The following is a 19,353-nucleotide window of genomic DNA, read 5'->3' on the forward strand; positions in this document are numbered from 1 at the left end:
TTGGCCTGGGCACTTCCCGGGACAGAACTGGCACACTGCTACATCCACAGACCACACGGGAACATGGACGATCTGCACAAATGGAAACATCCACATTTTCAACAGCCATGAGGAAATGCCAAGATACATTTTAGCTGTAGTCTCCGGCAGGGGTCTGACCCCAGGTCTTGCAAGTGTTCTAATAAAGAGCTCGTTTTCCTCTTTGTTTGCGCTAGCCTCACATTTGGCTAGCTGTGAGAATGTGATATGATTAAGCATGTTGATATACAGAGTCACTACGTAATTATAGCAATTCAATGTCTCCCCGTTGTTGTGGCAGAGAGTATATTTAGCAGCTACGGTTAGCCTCAGAAACAAAATACAGAACCAACTCCCAAAGCCTCCGCCTCTCGCCTATGCACAGCCCTGTATTTGCCCTAAAGACTAATATTTTGTGATCAGCTGCACTCTGAAGCAACCACCCCCCGCACCCACACAGCGCAGATCAATGTTGAATCGCTGAAAAACACAGTTCCAAGTCAGTTCTCAAATTCCGCACGTATCACAGGATAAATGACTTTTCTATTGCCCTGCACAACTGGATCCTTTCGGTCCGCAATCCTAGCTGGGTCTCACATGAAACCTCCGTGATTTTCATCTTCTCTATAACTACCGTACCTCGGCCGGCAAAAAGGGCCGAGCTTTTAACCCAAATATCAGTCTAAGCCGCCTGTTCCCTTAGGATGCCGAGCGGGGCGGAGGACAGCACCCTGCCAGACGTCCTCACCCGCATGGCGGCTGCGAGGCCGGGGCGAGACATCCTCCCCCGCCTCACCCCGAGACGGGTGCTGGGGCTGCACAGCCCGGGGTGCCTCCTGCTGCGGCCGAGCTCCTCCCGGCAGCGGCTGCGGCACCTCCGCTCCGAGATACGCACACATGCACACACACGTATTTTCTCCTTTTCTGATTTTTTTTTTTTTTTTAGGTTATCAATTTTCATCCGGCTCCTCCCTTCCGAACACCGCAAAGCAGCCGCACCGCAACGCCACAGACCCCAGAGGGGCAGCGTCGCCGTCCCCTTCCAAAACCCAAGGCGGGGAGAAGGGGACCCGGCGACCTGGCTGCCTCCCTCGCCCGCCTACCTGTGCCGGTGCTCATGGCGCGTAGGAGGGGCCGCGCCCAAAGCCGCTCTCGTCGCTCCTGCCGCTCTCTTCGCCTGTCACGGCGCCCCCGCGGACGGTACCGATACCGGCACCGACACCATCCCAATCCACGCCCGCAGCCCGCAGCGGGGCAGGCTGCGCCGCGCTCCGCCCCCGCGGCAGGTGCCGCGCACCCACAGTCCGGGCACCGTGGTACCTTGGGAAGTGTAGGCAGCTCCGCGCCACCCCGCGCAGCCGCCCGCGGTCTACATCCCCACTGTGGCTTGCTGCCGCCGGGGAGGGGGATGCTCCGACTCCGCCGCTACTGCGGGCAGAGCTGCTGCAGACCCCTTCCCTCCCCTTCCTCCTCCTTCACCGGCAGAAACTTCCCCACCGTCTGCTCCCACCTGCTTGCCTGCCAGATTTCCATTCAGCCTCCCCGTGCCCTGCCGGTGACAGCTGCATTTTCCTGTCCCTCCTTGTGCTCGGTTTCTGTGATGCCCAGGCAAAGCAAATAGACGCACAGGTGCTTTAGCGTATCCCCAAAAAGCGCAGGGAGTGACGATGAGGATGTTTGCATTGATCTTCGGCTCAGGCTGGGCTCCAAGCAGCGCTGGGCAGCACAGATGTTAGGCAGCAAGTGGAGCTGCTCAGGAGGGGAAGGTTGTGCAGTCTGGAGCAGGTGAACTCTCCCTGATCCTTCACATTTGTGAATACAAGGACACACAATGTTTTAATAAAGCCAGATTATTCGGTATGTCGATAATCTTAAAATATACTGTAGTTCTGGAAGACATGATGCTTTGAGAAAGACATGAAATCTGTTTTACCAAACCCAGCAGGATCTAGCTGCGGTTACATAAGCGCTGCACAGCTCCTCCAGCGCTGACTTCAGTCAGAGTTCGGGACAGCTTGGAGTCACCGTACCAGCATGAGGAAAGGGAAAAGACTTGCTTTGCATTTTTATTAGCATGCTTAGCGTGCTCTTTTCCACTAACAGCTGTCGAAAAGTTAAAACTTAACTAATAGCGGTAACCATAAAACCCTCCAGAACCTTCCCAATTCTGCACCAGTAACTGAAGTGGGATGAGCTCTGCAGCAGTGCTTACGGGTCATGATTTGATAGCAAATCGTCTGTATAAACGGACCAGCACAGTGTGGATCTCATGTCTTTGGACTGATGCAAACTGAGAGGCCCTGGAACTTATTGCTACCATGGAGGAGAACGTGAACCTGCACTCAGAGCAGCCATGAGAGATAAAACAATCCAATCCAGGTTTCCACTTCTGACAGTCACAAGCAGTGGGTGTCTGCTGAAGGGACTTCCTGAGCCTGGTCTGTGTTCCCTGTGCTGAAGAACCTTTCATCAATGTTCTTCCATTATCTACTCCAGGTGTTTGAACCCATGCACCCCTCAAGCAACCACAGCATCCTCTGCAAGGGGTATCACAACTGAATTATGTGTGGTGTGATTAACCACCTGCTTTTTGCTATCTTTATTTGATGCCTTCTTGTTCATGTGGTAGAAGAGATTGCAAGTATCTCACTTCCCATTCACCTTCTCTTTGTCACTGATGAATTTATAGTGCTCAATCAGATTCCACCTTTCACTCCTGCTTAACTCAGTCATTCCCTGACACTGGCAATCTGTCATTTCAGTGTTACACTGCTATTTGTTGCTTTCTGTCTTTTTTTTTTTTTTTTTTTTTTTTTTGGAGTGGCATTATTGATTAACACCATGTTTTGCAAAGCACTTCTATTACCTGTTTCTGTCTTGCTACCACCCATTTTCAACTGAAGGTTCTCCTGAACTGCCCAGCTGTTCTGAAGCAGGACAGCTGAGTTGCAGTTGGCTTTTTTGAACTTCATTAAGACACAGATGATGTAAGAATATCCAAGTGGGTTATCCATGTGTGTTATGTATTGCACTAAAAGAGAAGTGTAGAGCATCTCAGTTGTGGCTGTGCAGCAGCATCCATCTTGTCTGTGCTGTATTCATGCTAATGAGATCTTGCTTCTAGCACCACTTCAATTTCTGTTTTTATAATGAACAATCTTTTCATATAATAACCATGATGACTGATACTGGTAAATCTGTGGCTATGCGGAAGTGTTGCTTTTAAAAGCTAAATTAGACAGGACTTTTTATATTGAAGGTAGTAGGCCTGTACATGTATTGAAGAGGAAACTGCCTTGAGTTTTCAGGCTGCTAAAAGGTAGTTTGACCTTCTCATGGGCAGCAGTGCAGAAGGAGACTGGATGCTCAAGCCTTTGCTTACTGTTTTCATTGAAAACTCCAGGGCTACAAGAGGTTTTTGGAAGTTCTCTCTACCAGGTATGGAAACAACTGAAAGGTCCAGTTTACTACATAAATGCTTAAAATTCATGATGTCAGAGTTCAGTGAACACTGTGAGAAATGGGCCATGGGTTTCCATGTTCTCCTTGTTCTCCTTAATTAGGACACCTTGTGGCAGATGGAAAAGTCCTATTCCTCCAACCAAGGAACCAGGGAGTAAACACCACTTTTGAGGCTTACTATCTACAAGAGACCTTCTCCAGCCCTACACAGGAGACATAAAATGAGGAAAAACCCTGCCTCAGTGAATTTTGGAGGAAGTTTAATATCCATGATGGCACAGATCTCCAGAGAGACATTGTTTCTTTTGCTGAGGAAGCTTGCTTTGATGATGTCAAGGGGAAAAACATGGTGGATTTTTTGGCTTCAGTCAAAATTAAACCACCCAGACAAAAATTTTGCACTAAATGTTTGCATATCCAGTACCATAGAGGAAAAAGCTGAGATCTCTCAGGACAATGCTCTATCCTGAGAATAGGCAGACACGCTCAGTGGGGCCCTGTAAGATTCAGTCTCATGCTACCAAACCAAATCTCAGGCTAGTGGGCAGCCATCTCTTGATTTTCATTTCTAAAATCAGCTTGTCCAGCCACTGCAGAGAAAGCTGAAAAGGAAGCCTCTGAACTGTCAGCACTTCGCACCACTTGTGTCATTGCTGGAAACTGAATTGGCACTTGGCAGTCCTGATGATCCTGCTTTTTTGAAAAAGGTTATAAAACTCCATGCAAAGCAATAAAAAAGTTTATTTTTAGTAGTATACAAATGTTTTTTAACATTTCTTAAGTAATGTTATTTGGATAGTGTAATGGAGAAATATAGTTTACCATCCCTATATATTTAAACTGTGTGTTTTAAATATATTCATGCATCTTGCTCTACATCACCTGCTCTATTGGGAAGAAGAGTGTTCATTACCTGTTGACTTGCTAACCATCCCAGTTACTAGATACTATATATCCTTGAGAAGTAATGGAATGTATTCACATTTCCTTTTCTCTACATCCAGGAAAGAGATGGGTATAGACAGGTTCTTACTCTATAGCAAGTTCTACCTAAATTCTCTGGTTTCCTGCTATGGTTAACTTGGAATTATGTAGAGCTATATGTAAAGGTCAAAGGAGTACTTTAAATAAAACCAACCAATAGCATATATTCATTATCAGATATTAGAATTACATTTGACAGTATGGTTCTAGATGTTAAGTATACTGCAGATTTATGTACTTACAAAATATATAATCTTGGAGAAGGTGGTGTATTTCAAGAAGCCAGAAAAATTGGGATTTCCCTCCTTCTGTTCAAATGAAGTTAACCACATTAATTTTTTTTTCTGTTATTATCTTTAAAATTAAGACAATTTGATTGGCGTATATTCATTTTATACTACCAGTATTTTAGTATTCATTTTTTTTGAGCAAAGTTGTCATACAATATTTTTATTCAGTGCTTTTCTTGAAAAAGTCGTGCTAGTAAAAATTATTACTAATAATATTTCTGAACTTTTCAACAATGGGGATGCCATGGGCTTCCAGCAGGATAACAGTCTCACTTTTATTTGAGTGTTTGTCTGCAAAGCTTTTTAGGTCATCATCAATTAAGTGTGAAAGGGGTCATATTTTAAAAATATGTCAGTGACTGAAGGTCCAGCAAGAGTGAGGGGAACTGAGGCTTCAACACTGCTGGAAATAAAGCAGAACTTTCATCTCTTCAGAAAAAAACAAAAAGTACTTGTGAAAAAAACTTCAGCCAGCCAGTTGCCAGAAGTCATTTATATTCTTACCCAAAATATATAAAAGACCACAAGTAGCTGTTAAGCCTGGTGAAGGAAAAGAAGCTGATTCTTGGCTTCTTTTTCAAAGCTGACATAGCATCACAGAATATTCAGGTCAAATCGCAACTTGGAGCAAAACTTGAAAGAACAATAAGTCAGTTTGTGTCAGCTATACTATTAATTGTTCAAATCCTTCTAAAAATGTCCTAAATGGATATCTCATTGAAAAAGATTCAGAAAAAAAAATCCTGCATAAGTTAGATTTCCTTTTGTAAATACTACTGTGGATTTTCGTATTTCATGTCTTTAAGTTCTATTAGGTAGTACTGAAAACTGAACTTAAACTCCTAAGAAACCTTCATATTTCCTTACTTTTTAACCTGAAATCTAATTACTATGCTCATAGTCACTCTAAGCTGCTGCCTTTTTGCAGTTACTATGTCTTCTGGAAGACAAAACATAATCTTACCATTTATTTTGAAGTGCTTATGTTTTAAATAACAATTTTTCTCTCAAATGTCTAGAAATGTGTAATCTTCTACTAGTTCAAAAATAGTAATTCCTTTATCAGAAAAGACCAAGAAGATGGCATGACTTGTCATGACCCCTTTTTTCCTTTTTACTCATTCTCTTTTGTGTGAAGAAACCGCCCCAGAAGTCTGTATATTAAAAAACTTTCAACCTTTTTTTATTTTTTAAATTATATGACTATCAGGAATTCACAGCTGGACTGTTTTGCCTGGGGTTACAGTCCTGTAACAGGACATGAATTAGTCTAATTTTATGTACAATCCCAGATATAGAAGTTATTGCTTTTTTTGGCTCCTATCTCAGGGAATTACTGCTTCTGGGACATTTACAAAATATTTATGCCTGTGACAGTGGTCACCTCTCTACCAGCTTACTGTACTTGTACTGATATGACATTGAAAGTAAATAAAATATGGGTCAAATCTGAAGGTTCAGAAGAATAACAGGCTGAGATTTTTAAATAAGATTTTTTTGTGTGGAAGTAAATTGCCAACTCTTCAAGGAGACAGAAGTACACACATTCATAAATAATGTTTTAGAGTGAAGCAGATGTAATGAAATAATAACGTAGCACTATGTGGAGTTGTCTGCATTGCAATATCAGGATGTCTGTAAAAACTTCCATGCAAAGCTCCTTTTATACCATAGGCAGAATATAAATGTTGCATCAGCAGTTGTAATTTAGACATCAACTACCCATAGCAAACCCAGATGCATTACGATCAGCAGGTCAAATAAAACTCCCAGGCAAAGTTTGGAAACAGAAAGAATGAAGTAACATCAAAGGGAACAATGTCTGAGGATGAAAGAAATCTTTGTTACAGTGAGACACTCGAGCACTGTTCTCTCATGTCAGCAGTCAGCTTTTGGTAAGTTGGTCAGAACAAATACATTTTAATATTGCAGATTGCTGCACAGAACAGGAATCAGGTGATGAGTAGCATCAGATTAGGATTTATACACAAAAAGAACAGCCATCCAGGTTACAGCACTGAAATGTGCAGAAATACAAATGCAAAGACTGGTTTGGGAAAGAGCCAAGACAAGGAATGAGTATTATAAAAGTCACTACACTTTCAAAAACATTGGTAAAAATTTAATTTTAATTTAAGATTAATCTTTCAAGGATTTCCATGCAATGTTACACAGACTGTGTAGCCACTGATAGCTGTGCTCCTGACTGTAAATAATTTTGTGCTTTCTGTAGAAAATAAACCAGAAGTATAGTACTGTCCCTTCGTGCATCTTGGGTAGAGGTTAACACTTATTAAGCTTATGGTGATCTCTTGCAAATGTGACTCCTTGGAAAACTGCTCTTTATGTGAGGCAACATCTCACTTCAAGGAGATGGTATTACAGTCCTTTGGACCTGAATCAATTTAACTCTGTCTTGCAGTACAGGCTGATGTACATTGATATCCTGACAGTTGTTCCACATTGCATTTCTAGCATTGTTATGATGTAAAAAAAATACTGAATCTTGCTAGCAGAATTTAGACCCTTCTTAAGAGTTAAATTCTGCCATAGCACCATCTGTAAATGAGGTTGTGCTTAGTAAGATGCAGGACAGTTTACAGGAGCTTTTGGCATGCTCTGACAGGGAATACACTTGGGCCTGAAAACATCATTCCCTGGAAAAATGCATCTGACTGAATGCTCTTGTCTATGTCCTCAGCTTCATCACAGCTTGCGCTACCAGTACTGCTTTCCAGGCTTAATGCCACAGGGTGAAGGTCTGAGTCTGTACCTAATGGCCTGAGCTAAGTCTGCCTAAAGGATAACTTAAAGGTTTTAGTTGAGTTTTATGGATAATGTATCATCATATGAATCATTTATAACATGCCCCTACAGATTCACATCTTCACATCATTATTGTCTGTGATAGCAAGTGAAAGTATATTTCATTCAATCAGAAGCTCATAAATGGAATTTTAAGATGGCTCAAAGGCCAAAGTTTAAATTGAAAGCTTCTAGAGTTTTGGCAATTTTCAGATTCACATTGACAAAAACTCCACTGTACCTCAGGTCTTCTCTATTAAATAGAAAACCTTTTCTCATATTTCTCAAGGCTGTTGATAACCCTATGCCTTTTAAAGTCTTTACTCCTAAGAAATACTGCATCAAGCTTTCCAAGTCTGGGTACTTAAGAAGCACAAAGAGCTATGTGCGTTGATTACCATATTTTTATATACTTAGTTGTGGTTTCTGCGGCCAAGTGGCCTCAAAAGATACACATAAAAGGAAAGACGGTACTAGAAGTTGTAACTTCGCTTTGGAAAGCTGAAAAACCCCACCCCTTCACACACCTGAGCCCTTCTTCAGGACTCAGAGGGCAGCAGTAATTTGGAAAAATCTCAATTACTTTGCTACAGACATGCAGATATTTACAGTTACTTGTTAGAGTTGACAATATCCATAAAGGATTTTCCATACTGTAGGGATTTTGGTAGAGAAATTACTCACAAAAACTAAGAAGCTTTGAGCTTGTATGTTGAGCTACCTTGATCAAAGGGAAACCCTCCTGTTGCATGCCTGCCACCAGCATTTGGGCACAAAAGTTACTGACACTAAAATGTGGTGCATGCCATGAGTGGCACAGAGACTGGAGGGTGATTAATCACAGTTTATGATCTTTATCCTGGGGGCTACCTATCCTTTTGGGCCTCCAGGTATTCCTTTAGGCTTGTTCTTCCACAGAGCATCAGTGGAGGCAAAAGTGAGCCTTCATTTCCACTGAATCCATGGGGAAATATCTTTCCTCCACTTTGGATACCTAAGAAAAATCAAAATTTACTTCCTCACTACCAAAACTAGCTCAGGAGTTATCTGTATTCCTTGTACATTCAAGCTCCCAGAAATAAATCTCCCTTGCCCTGCATTTTCTATGAGTAATCTTCTAAGTGGTGGGTACTAATTATCAATTTTTATTCTAAGCTGATGATGTTTTAGAAGGGTGCTTTTTCTCTAATTCATGGCTGCCTCTGGGCCATGTCATGGCTGAGACAGAACAGGGAAACTTGTCACAACTCTTTAACCTTCTAGAATTTGGATATGAGCCCAAATCTGTCCTTTGGTAGGAGCATATTGGGGCTTTGGTCAATAGCCAAAAATGTTCTCAAGTAACATGGGAGCCGCTGAAGTTAAGAGAAAGCTTTGTCAGATGTGCAGTGTTATGGCTTCAGTAACATCTATTAATAACTTTCGGTAATTGTAAGTAAACTTAGTTCTTTTTTTAGTGAGCTGGATAAATAGCTTAGGATCTTTTTAAGTGGTGTTACAGCTGGATGTTTTGACTCAGCATTTTCCTGCAGACTACAGAACGACAGCATTTCCTAGCAGATGGTGGCAGTATATTTTTCTTACCGTGTTTTTCTGTTTTTCCTTTCTGAAACAGACTGTGGAGCTGAGGGGATGGCTTTTTCCAGACCTGGGGGAAGTAAAGCTATCTTGGTTTCAACTGGCAGATGGAACGATGGCAGGACTCCAGGACAAGCCACTTTAACTCTTTAGCTAACTCTATATGTAATTGCTGTGGAGAGAGAACATGACAAAGGAAACGTGTGGCTAAACCTATTTCTGTGGAAGTTTTGTGTAGCCATAGCATGAATGTGGCAACACAACTAACATTCATCCATGATGGTAATTCTCAAAATTAATATAGTTATCTGGGTGCATTTGCAAAGTAAAAGTTTGTTACTGTAAGTTCACAATTCAAGTTGACTGAATTTCACATCTAGGGTCTTAACTGATTTTTTGCAGCCAGCTTTGCAGTTCAGGTAGCATTATGTTACTTTTTAAAGTGAGTATACTTCAATCACTGGAAGAAATAAGGATTGATAGAAACTAATTTAGCCAAGAAAGCTGGATCTTGTGTAATTTCAAGCTTGTCATTCCAGCTGTAAGCAATGAAGAATGCTGATGTGAACAAAACATTAAGCAGAATAAGAACCTCTTTATGGTAGGGTTCAGCAAGGGGAAATAAACTTGGTAACTTTTATTAGACTTGAGATGAAAGAGATCAGACAGGAACTTAGTTCAGGGGGCAGGAAGATTTCATTTGCTATTTGCTAACAGCTATCAGTAAAAACTTGCATGAGTCCATTTTCAATGTAATTCCATGTTCAAGTCTGTCCCTTTGGCAGCTGGCTATTCCTTCATAGATATGCCCCCAGATGTGATGGAATAACAGTTGTCTTGGAAGATGTAACTTGGGCTTGATCTTAAAGTGTTGATTTCCTAAAAAAAAAGTTGCTATAGCAAAAAGTGGGAAAACATGCAGCTGCAGAAGGGCAGAGAAACAGGATGATGGAAAGCAATGCCAGAGACACAATTGAAGGAAGTTTCTTGTTTCACATGCAATGTCCTCTTTGGCTTCCTGGAAGCTCTTTTAATAATCCTGAAAAGAGCAGGGAGAACCAAACATAAACAAGGCCATTGAGGCTTCACATGATTTTATTAGTTAATTAGAAGTAGTCTCAAGCCTTTTTAATTTTTTTTTTTAATTAGCATAAGGAAACTTGACCAGTTATCACTATTTCTAATGATTTAAATGTAGTATAAGGGATACAGCTATTGATGCTGAAGCTACCCTGTGCTGCGTCTGTGCTTTTCCTGTTTGTTACAATGTTCTGGTCTCTGGAGTTACTTCATGAGAGCAACAGTTCAACACCTTCGCTGAAGTCAGTCATTCACAGCTCTGCAGTGCAGATCAGGACTCTTTTCATAAGGCAACAGAAGAGTCTAGGGCCAACGTTTGATGCCATTATTCTTTATTTCAAAATGCTGCTCTCCTTCTTTCCACTTAAACTACATGTCAATACACACCCTCAAGAATCAAGAGTGATAAAATACACTTTGGAGTAAAATCATAGCAGATAGATGAATTAGCAAGTACTGACAAGGCAGGTAAGGAGCCAGGAGTTGCTGCTACTTTATTACTTGTTTCCTTAAGTGAATTGCATCTCTTCCAGTTTCGCTCTCTAAAATAAAAATTGTTGGGTTTTTTTTTTGATATTTTTAGGGACATGCTAATCAGAGGTATATTCTAGGATGTCTGGGCCGTAGAAATAGAGGATGAAAAAAATACAAGGTTAAATTATTTTTTTGTTCTTGTTTTTTCAAAACTACTTTGTGTATACATAAAAGAAGAAGTGATAGGGATACCGGTGAAGAGTTGAGCTTATAAAATGAGACCAAAGATTACACAAAGAAAATAAATGTGATTTGAAGATTTAGAGATTTATGAAATTCATAAAAAGTCAGTAAAATGTATTTTTTTACTACAAAAGTGCATTAAACCTAAAGTGGCATTCTTTGTGTACCGCACTGTAGTCCAATATCAAATTAATTTTGTTAGGAGGAGAAACTCATGGGATGAGTGGTTAGTTGTGATTTATACAATGATTTGGATACCTTCCAACTTCATAATTTCTGGAAAGATGGAGAGTTCCCAAGCATACTGTTGGAACAGGCTGGCTGATCAGTGTGAAGCAGCATTTATAATTCATGTTAACATGGTGTGATGGGATTAAGTAAGGTAAATAAGAGTATGATTTAGGAATTAGTAACTAGTTTATAAAGTTAAAAAAACAACTTTTAAGTGTGTGTTTCTTGAGACAGATAAACAGGAGTCATAGCTAAGGTCTTTAAGGCATCTGAAAGGTTAGTTTTTTTCTCCTTTCCCTGGCAAGAGCTGTGGAAAGGCGTCAGGCAATGTATGGGATAACCCATTATCTCCAGTCCTGTTCTCCAGCTGCTGTCCTGTCTGACAGCCTCTCTGGTGTGTCTCAGGACATCACCCTGCCAACACACACACACAAATGGTCAGTGGAATTACATCTCAAATGTTAGGATTTTTCCAACTAGAGTTTCCTGAGGTAACAGATGTATGGTTTTTAGGGTAGGTGCTGTCTATTTGTTCTCTTGTAATGACTGCTACAGCACAGCCCCCACTGATGGCATGGGGGGTACCCAGTGCTTACCTGTAGGAAGAGTAGCAGAACTGTGACTGTGTGTGATGTTTCCAGTATGTTAGATTGGAAGAGAATATTAAAATGTCTCAAGATTTGGAGGGCAACAAGCAAGCAGATTTGGAATAAATATATTATTTTCCATTTCTCATGTACTTGCTTCTGCTGGTCGTTTAGGATATGGCATCTGGATCAGTGACGAAGTCTTTGGATGCAGAAGATATGCTCTGCATGTACTCCACAACAGATGTGCTTAACTCCCAAACTAGGATTTAATGCTGTATGGCTGTGTAGTACATGATAGGTCTGCAAAACTTCTGCAAACAAAGTGTATCAGAATAAATTCACTATCAAGCTTTTTGTAGCTGGAATAATAGCAAGAAATAGATGTCTGTGATAAAAAGCAAAGGGGAAACAAAACCTGGTATTCCATCTGAAGGACTGTTACTTTGACCAATGCTCACTTAGCACAATGGTCAGGATGTGTCCCAAAGAGCCTTTTATTCACTGATGCAAAACATTGACATGAATTATTGCTTTGAAAAGCAAGTGTATGAATGAACCTACCAGCACACTTCATACATTTCTGCTTTGCCCACTGAGCTCAGCTCCATGCTTGTGACTGGGGCGGTTTTGGTTCGGTGTGGGGTTTTTTGTTCTCTTTTTTTTTTTTTTTTTTTTTTTTTTTTTAACTGTTTTGCATTAACAGTGTCAGTTAATAGACAACTTTTTGTACTTGCCACATCCAAGCCAGGCTGTGCAATCAACAGGAAAGATAACAAGGTCAAACAGGAAGAACTGTGCTGGAGTCAGGTTTGAGAAGAGCTGAGAAAGGCACGGATCTGTCTGCTCTTTACCAGCATATTGCAGCAAAACAGACTTGGAAAAGGTAGGAGAATTCCTGTGCACTGTATCTCTCTATCCCTCTTTTGTTGAATTTTAGGAACTTGTGGTATTTTACTATAGGTTTCTTGTCAGCATGTTAGAATTGAAGCCAAAGGTACATAATTTCAGCAGCAGTGTGCCAAAAATTATATTATTGGAAAGTGTGTAAATGTGCTCTGTAGTGGCTGGGAGTTCCTGTGCTTCTCTGTTCCCTATCTGATGTAGTTTTGTGTGAGCTGAGCTGCTGTTCAGCAACAAAAGCTCCTGCTTGATTCCTCTGCATTGCCTGCCACAGGCCAAACTGTCAAAATGAAGCATTGAGATTCTCAGATGCCTTTTATAGTTGTCTAACAGTGATTCGATGCTTTTTTAAAAGCACCCCAAAAGTTTGTTTGTTTTTTAATCAGCTATGGATTCTAGTCTACAATTTTTATCATCTAAACTTGAAGTTTTTTTAGACTTGCAGTGTTTTCAGAGCTGAATTGAGAATGAGAAGTGTATTTCAGTGCTATTAAGGTAGGAAGAAAATGAATCATAGGAGAGCTCAAAAGAGCTTTTTTTTGGTCACAAACTGTGAGCAATGACACTGCTTTCAGTGTGGCTTACTAAGAACTGCTAACTAACCTGAAGTCACTTCAGTTATAAAGGATTCAGTATTCCCTTTTAGGAGAGTACTCAACTTCCTAAGTCTCTTTACCCTGATTTGCTTTACTTTTCTGTGTAAATTTTTTTCTGTGTAATACATAATCTTTGTCTCGATTATATCATATAATTATATATATATTATATAATGGTTCCTAATCTCATACTTAGAATTAAATCTTTAAAGAGAGAGACAGAACCTGTTCAGTGTATGTTGCTAGTTATCTTCTTCAACCCCCGTTAGTCAGAAAAAGGTGGGGATAAATAAAGTGTTCCTGCTAGCTGTCCTTCCTCTTAAAACAACAGCAAAAGCCAGGAGGTGAAAACCAAAACACTCAACTTGCACAGTTACAGAAATGGAAAATATCCAGCTGAATGTTTTTCTTCTGGTTAGTTGTGTTTGGAAAAGTGAAAAGGAAGCAGCAACAGAGGGAAAAGCATGATAACAGAATTGTTGTGCTTAACTTCCAGCAGGAAATAAAATTATTTATATCCATCCCGTGTTCAACAGCTGTTGAATACACTTTTCCAGCCTGCTGTGCCTCTGGGAAGGTGGAGTGACCTTCTGAGCCTTGTAAGCCTGGACAGGCTCTTCCAATAGCTCTGTAAAGGGCAGCATGTCCAGGGAGCTCAGGCCATGGGAAGGAAGGGATGTCAGAGTGAACCTGGTAGCACTCCTGTAGTTGTTGTTGTCCAGCATCTGCATCCCCTCCCTCACTGCTCATCCCCATTCCAAGTGCCTGCCTCAGAAAATGAGGCTTCTCCAGGCCAGCAGGGAGAGCCACATCTTGGCTGCATGGCTTTCAACTAAAGGCTGACTCCTGGCTTGGAAAAATGGGAAGATCATTAAGTTTTATAGTCATAGAATCATAGAATCATAGAATTGGCTGGGTTGGAAGGGACCTCAGAGATCATCGAGTCCAACCCTTGAACCACCGTTGTGGTTGCTAGACCATGGCACTGAGTGCCACATCCAGTCTTTTTTTAAATATCTCCAGGGACGGAGAATCCACCACTTCAGTGGGCAGCCCATTCCAATGACGGATCACTCTTTCCGTAAAGAAATTCTTTCTAATATCTAACCTAAACTTCCCCTGGCACAACTTAAGTCCATGCCCTCTTGTCTTGTTGAAAGTCGTTTGGTAAAAGAGCCCAACCCCCACCTGGCTACACCCTCCTTTCAGGTAGTTGTAGAGAGCGATGAGGTCTCCCCTGAGCCGCCTCTTCTTTAGGCTGAACAACCCCAGTTCTCTCAGCCTCTCCTCGTAGGGTCTATGCTCGAGTCCCTTCACCAGCCTGGTTGCCCTCCTTTGGACCTGCTCCAGGACCTCGATATCCTTCCTGAACTGGGGGGCCCAGAACTGGACACAGTACTCAAGGTGTGGCCTCACGAGGGCTGAGTACAGGGGCAGAATCACTTCCTTGGACCTGCTGGCAATGCTGTTCCGGATACAGGCCAGGATGCCATTGGCTTTCTTGGCCACCTGGGCACACTGCTGGCTCATGTTCAGCTTCTTGTCGATCCAGACTCCCAGGTCCCTTTCTGCCTGGCTGCTCTCCAGCCACTCTGTCCCCAGCCTGTAGCGCTGCATGGGGTTGTTGTGGCCAAAGTGCAGGACCCGGCACTTGGTCGTGTTAAACCTCATCCCGTTGGAATCAGCCCAACTCTCCAGTCTGTCCAGGTCCCTCTGCAGAGCCCTCCTGCCTTCTAGTTGATCAACACTCCCCCCCAGCTTAGTGTCGTCTGTGAATTTGCTGATGATGGACTCAATCTCCTCATCTAAATCATCAATGAAGATGTTGAACAGAACTGGGCCCAACACTGATCCCTGGGGGACACCACTAGTGACCGGCCGCCAACTGGATGCAGCCCCGTTCAGCACCACTCTCTGGGCCCGGCCCTCCAGCCAGTTCCTAACCCAGCACAGGGTGCTCCTGTCCAAGCTGCGGGCTGACAGTTTTTTCAGGAGGATGCTGTGGGAGACGGTGTCAAAGGCTTTGCTGAAGTCTAGGTAGACCACATCCACAGCCTTCCCCTCATCCACCAGTCGGGTCACCTGATCATAAAAGGAGATCAGGTTGGTCAGGCATGACCTGCCCTTCCTAAAACCGTGCTGGCTGGGTCTGAGCCCTTGCCCATCCTGCAGGTGCTGTGTGATTGCACTGAGGATGATCTGTTCCATGACCCTGCCAGGCACTGAGGTCAGGCTGACGGGCCTGTAGTTTCCTGGGTCCTCTTTCCAGCCCTTTTTGTGGATTGGCGTGACATTCGCCAATTTCCAATCATCTGGGATGTCCCCAGTGAGCCAGGACTGTTGATAGATGATAGCGAGAGGCTTGGCGAGCTCTTCTGCCAGCTCCTTCATTACCCTTGGGTGGATCCCATCTGGTCCCATAGACTTGTGGGGATCCAAGCATCGCAGTAGGTCACAGACTGTGTCCTTCAGGATTACAGGGGGGCTGTTTAGATTCATGTCACTTTCTATGAGCTCCAGAAGCCATCCGTCTTCAGGGTAACCTGTCTTTCCGCTGTAAACTGAGGTAAAGAAGGTGTTAAATACCTCAGCCTTTTCTTCATCTTTAACAACTATATTCCCACTCGTGTCTAGTATAGAATGGATATTTTCCTTGCCCCTTCTTTTGCTGCTAATGTATCTGTAGAAGGACTTTTTGTTATCCTTCACAGAGGTGGCGAGATTCCGTTCGCATTGTGCTTTTGTGTCTCTGATTTTCTTTCGACATGACTTAACAATATTCCTAAATTCCTCCTCAGTAGTTATCCCTTTTTTCCATAATTGGTAGGCCCTCCTCTTAACCCTAATTTCTTTCAGAGTCTCCCAATTCAGCCAGGCCGGTCGTCTTCCCCGCCGGCTCGCTTTTCGGCATACTGGGACAGCCTGCTCCTGTGCTTTTTCCTGTGTCAATGTGCAGCAAGGAATTCTTGGTCAATCCTCAAAGAGTTTGAAACAAAAAATGATGTCTATTTTTTTAAAAAAGCATTGTCAGTGCTAATAACTGTAGAGTGTAAGAGCTAGCTATAAAAGCCAAGCTTACTTTTCAAGATGTTAGATCTCTAATCACTTTTTTCATGTTGCATTTGTTACTATCAGCAAATGGCTAGTTGCCAGTAAGTACAGTGGTAAGTTAGCATTATAGGTTTATAAAAAAATCTCTAATAATGAGAGTGACTTGGACATCAAAGTTTCATATTCTCTGAATCTGTTTCATAGTGGATAAATGTTTTCCTTTGGTCTGGTGCCTCCAAATCTGTCTTAATTTGCACTGACTTTTTTTAATACTTGATGAGAAAGCATCAGCATAATAAATGTAGTGATTCTAGCACAGCATTTCCTGTGTGTTAGTTTTGCTCCTTGGGATAGATACATAATAGTCAAATTAGAGTAGCAGTTACACAGTTCTATGAAATTTTTGTAAGTTGGGACCAAATTTTTATTACTTATGATACTCAGGTGTTAAACTTCTAAAAGGCCTGGGCAGATAAGGGGCATGGCTACAGAAGAGTTACTTACTATCTTTTTCTCAGGGATTATACAGAGCTGTGTGTGTTGACATATGATAGTTAAGGCAAATGTTAAAGATGGGAAAGGAACCTGAAGAGTGTGACTGTTAAAAATGTTCTTGAGGTTTTTATTTTTGTGTAACTTGCAAGAACCAAGAGAAAACACTGATAAGAACATGCTGTGCTTTTCTTTAATTCTGATTTTTTTTTTCCCTTTGGCTTAGGTTCTGGGATACTATGACTGAATCTTTTTTTTACACATAATACCTGTTTTGATTTGTTCAGGTGTCCTACTTGCTCTTGCAGCAGGGTGCTTGGTTGGTTCATTTACATTCTTGTACATAAGTGTTATTGTTACCAACATGCATTGATGCAGAAGACATGGAAAGTTAAATCCTCTCCAACTCAACTGAAATCAAAGAATTAAGGACTGTATATTTTTTCCAAATTTTGCTGTGAATATTTCTACTTGCAGATAGGAGCTGATGGGGAAATAAATATTCTGAGCACTGAATTTAATTTCAAAGATTAAAGATCAGAATCTAAGAGTAACATCTGACTTTGGATTCATAGGACAACCTAACTTGAACAGCCACCTTTGGAATTTAATTATCCCCAATATCACAATATTTACTTTTTTTTCAATAGGAGATATAAGTATTTACAAATTATGCAGAAGAGTGTTTAATTCTTAAGTGTGAAAGTGACAACTCATTACATGTAATGCTGGTACAGTACTGGAAAGAATAGTGATAGCTACTGTTGTTACTTTAAGGAAAAGATAGCAACGGAAATCAAAAAACATCCCTACCAAAGTGAGTTTGGTCTCTGTCAGGCCTTTATTTTTAATAATTAGGTCATCAAGTCTGATACTGTTTTTCAGGGAAGTTGGGAAGAAACTGAAATGGGAAGTCAGAACAGCCGTCTAAATCTAAATGTGTTAGTGGAAATACTCTTTTTTTGAGAAAAGGCATCAAAATCACTTCTGCTGGAGTTACTATCTCTGTTTCATAGCTATACATGAATTTATGCACAACTTTATATGGACAAACTGCAACGCTAGACTGTAAAGCATCTTTTTAAAATCAGCCTCACCACTCTGATAGTTGCTTTCAAATGAATGGCAAAATGGAACAATGAAAACATTAAACATCTAGCCTAGATTTCTGCATACTTCATTACCTTATGTGCTTGTGGTAGATATGGTTTATGGTTTAATTCTGTGAGCTGGTCATAGCCACCTGTATGTATACCTCATTTTTTATAATTGCACAACATGCTTCCATCTATCTATCTATCTATCTATCTATCTATCTATCTATCTATCTATCTATCTATCTATCTATCTATCATCTATCTATTTCCTGCCTAGTCAAGAGCTCATTGGGCTACAAGTCTCAATGACTGCAAAAAAGAGTTTGAAAGCTGTGCAAACAAATTACTGCCTTGTCCTGCATCCCTGCCCCCTATGGCAGGCAGCTGGGAATTGTTGCCACTGTTCATGTTGATGCTCAGTTTGCTCAGGTTTAGGGATCTGTGACTTGAAGCTTGGATATCCCATTGCATGGTGAACAGAGAAGGGAGAAAATTCCAGGCCAGTCTGAAGGCTGACCAGAAGGGGATAGTGGGTGACCAAGCACTCTCATGAGGTTTTGGCAAAGGCAATCTTCCATCAACAGCTTCAGTTTAAACCAATTTGTGCTGGAAAACAAATGACATTTCCCAGAGACTACAAGTTTGTAGGCTCATGATGAACTAGCTTGTTTATGAGTATGACCGGAGTAAGCACAGAAGAATTTGGATTAAGTCCAATTGACAGGACTAAAGCAAAAATGTCTCCTGTGGCTTTGTTAAATCAATTAGAGGCATATGAGAGGCACACTGAGGAAAAGGTCCAAATATCAGAGGGGGATGTGCTGGCTGCATGAGTCACGATCTTTGCAGATAATCTGATGGTCTGGCCACACTTTTATGAAACTGAAGTAGTTTGTGCCAAAGAAATGGGATTGCAGGATGTCTCAAGTCAGTGACTGTAGAGGGAGAAGTGCAGTTTGCCACTGCTTGTGCTCTGTTTCCACCTCTATTAAGTTTTTCTGATGTGCTTGCCTAGACCAGTCTTGCTACTAGACTTGGACTCTGGCTTGGACATCATTCTGCTTTACTGAAAAGAAATCTTTGGATTCTTGCATGCCAGTCTTCCTGCACTGTGGGTGCAGTGGAGGAAGATTCATTTGTTAGCTGGTTTTATAAAAACCTTCTTCCTTGTTTGAGACAGGCATGCAGTATCCGTTTCATTCTCATCACCTTTAGACAATTGTTTCTTTTCTGCATTGCCTCTGTTAATGTCAAGGATGCCATCCCTTGGAGGCCAAGAATGATAAATAAACAGTGGGCACAAGCACATTTCAGGCCTTGGATTGTTGCTTCTGGTCAACTCTGTTGCTGTGTTGCTAAAGCATTGCTGCCACCCGACTGCAGGAAATTTTTCTGGAATGAATTTGGGTGTTACACAAAAATTAATCTGAAATACTTGAATGTATACATTAAAGCAAATACT

This window comes from Calypte anna, chromosome 4B (assembly GCF_003957555.1).
Source record: "Calypte anna isolate BGI_N300 chromosome 4B, bCalAnn1_v1.p, whole genome shotgun sequence".
NCBI classification, from domain to species: Eukaryota; Metazoa; Chordata; class Aves; order Apodiformes; family Trochilidae; genus Calypte; species Calypte anna.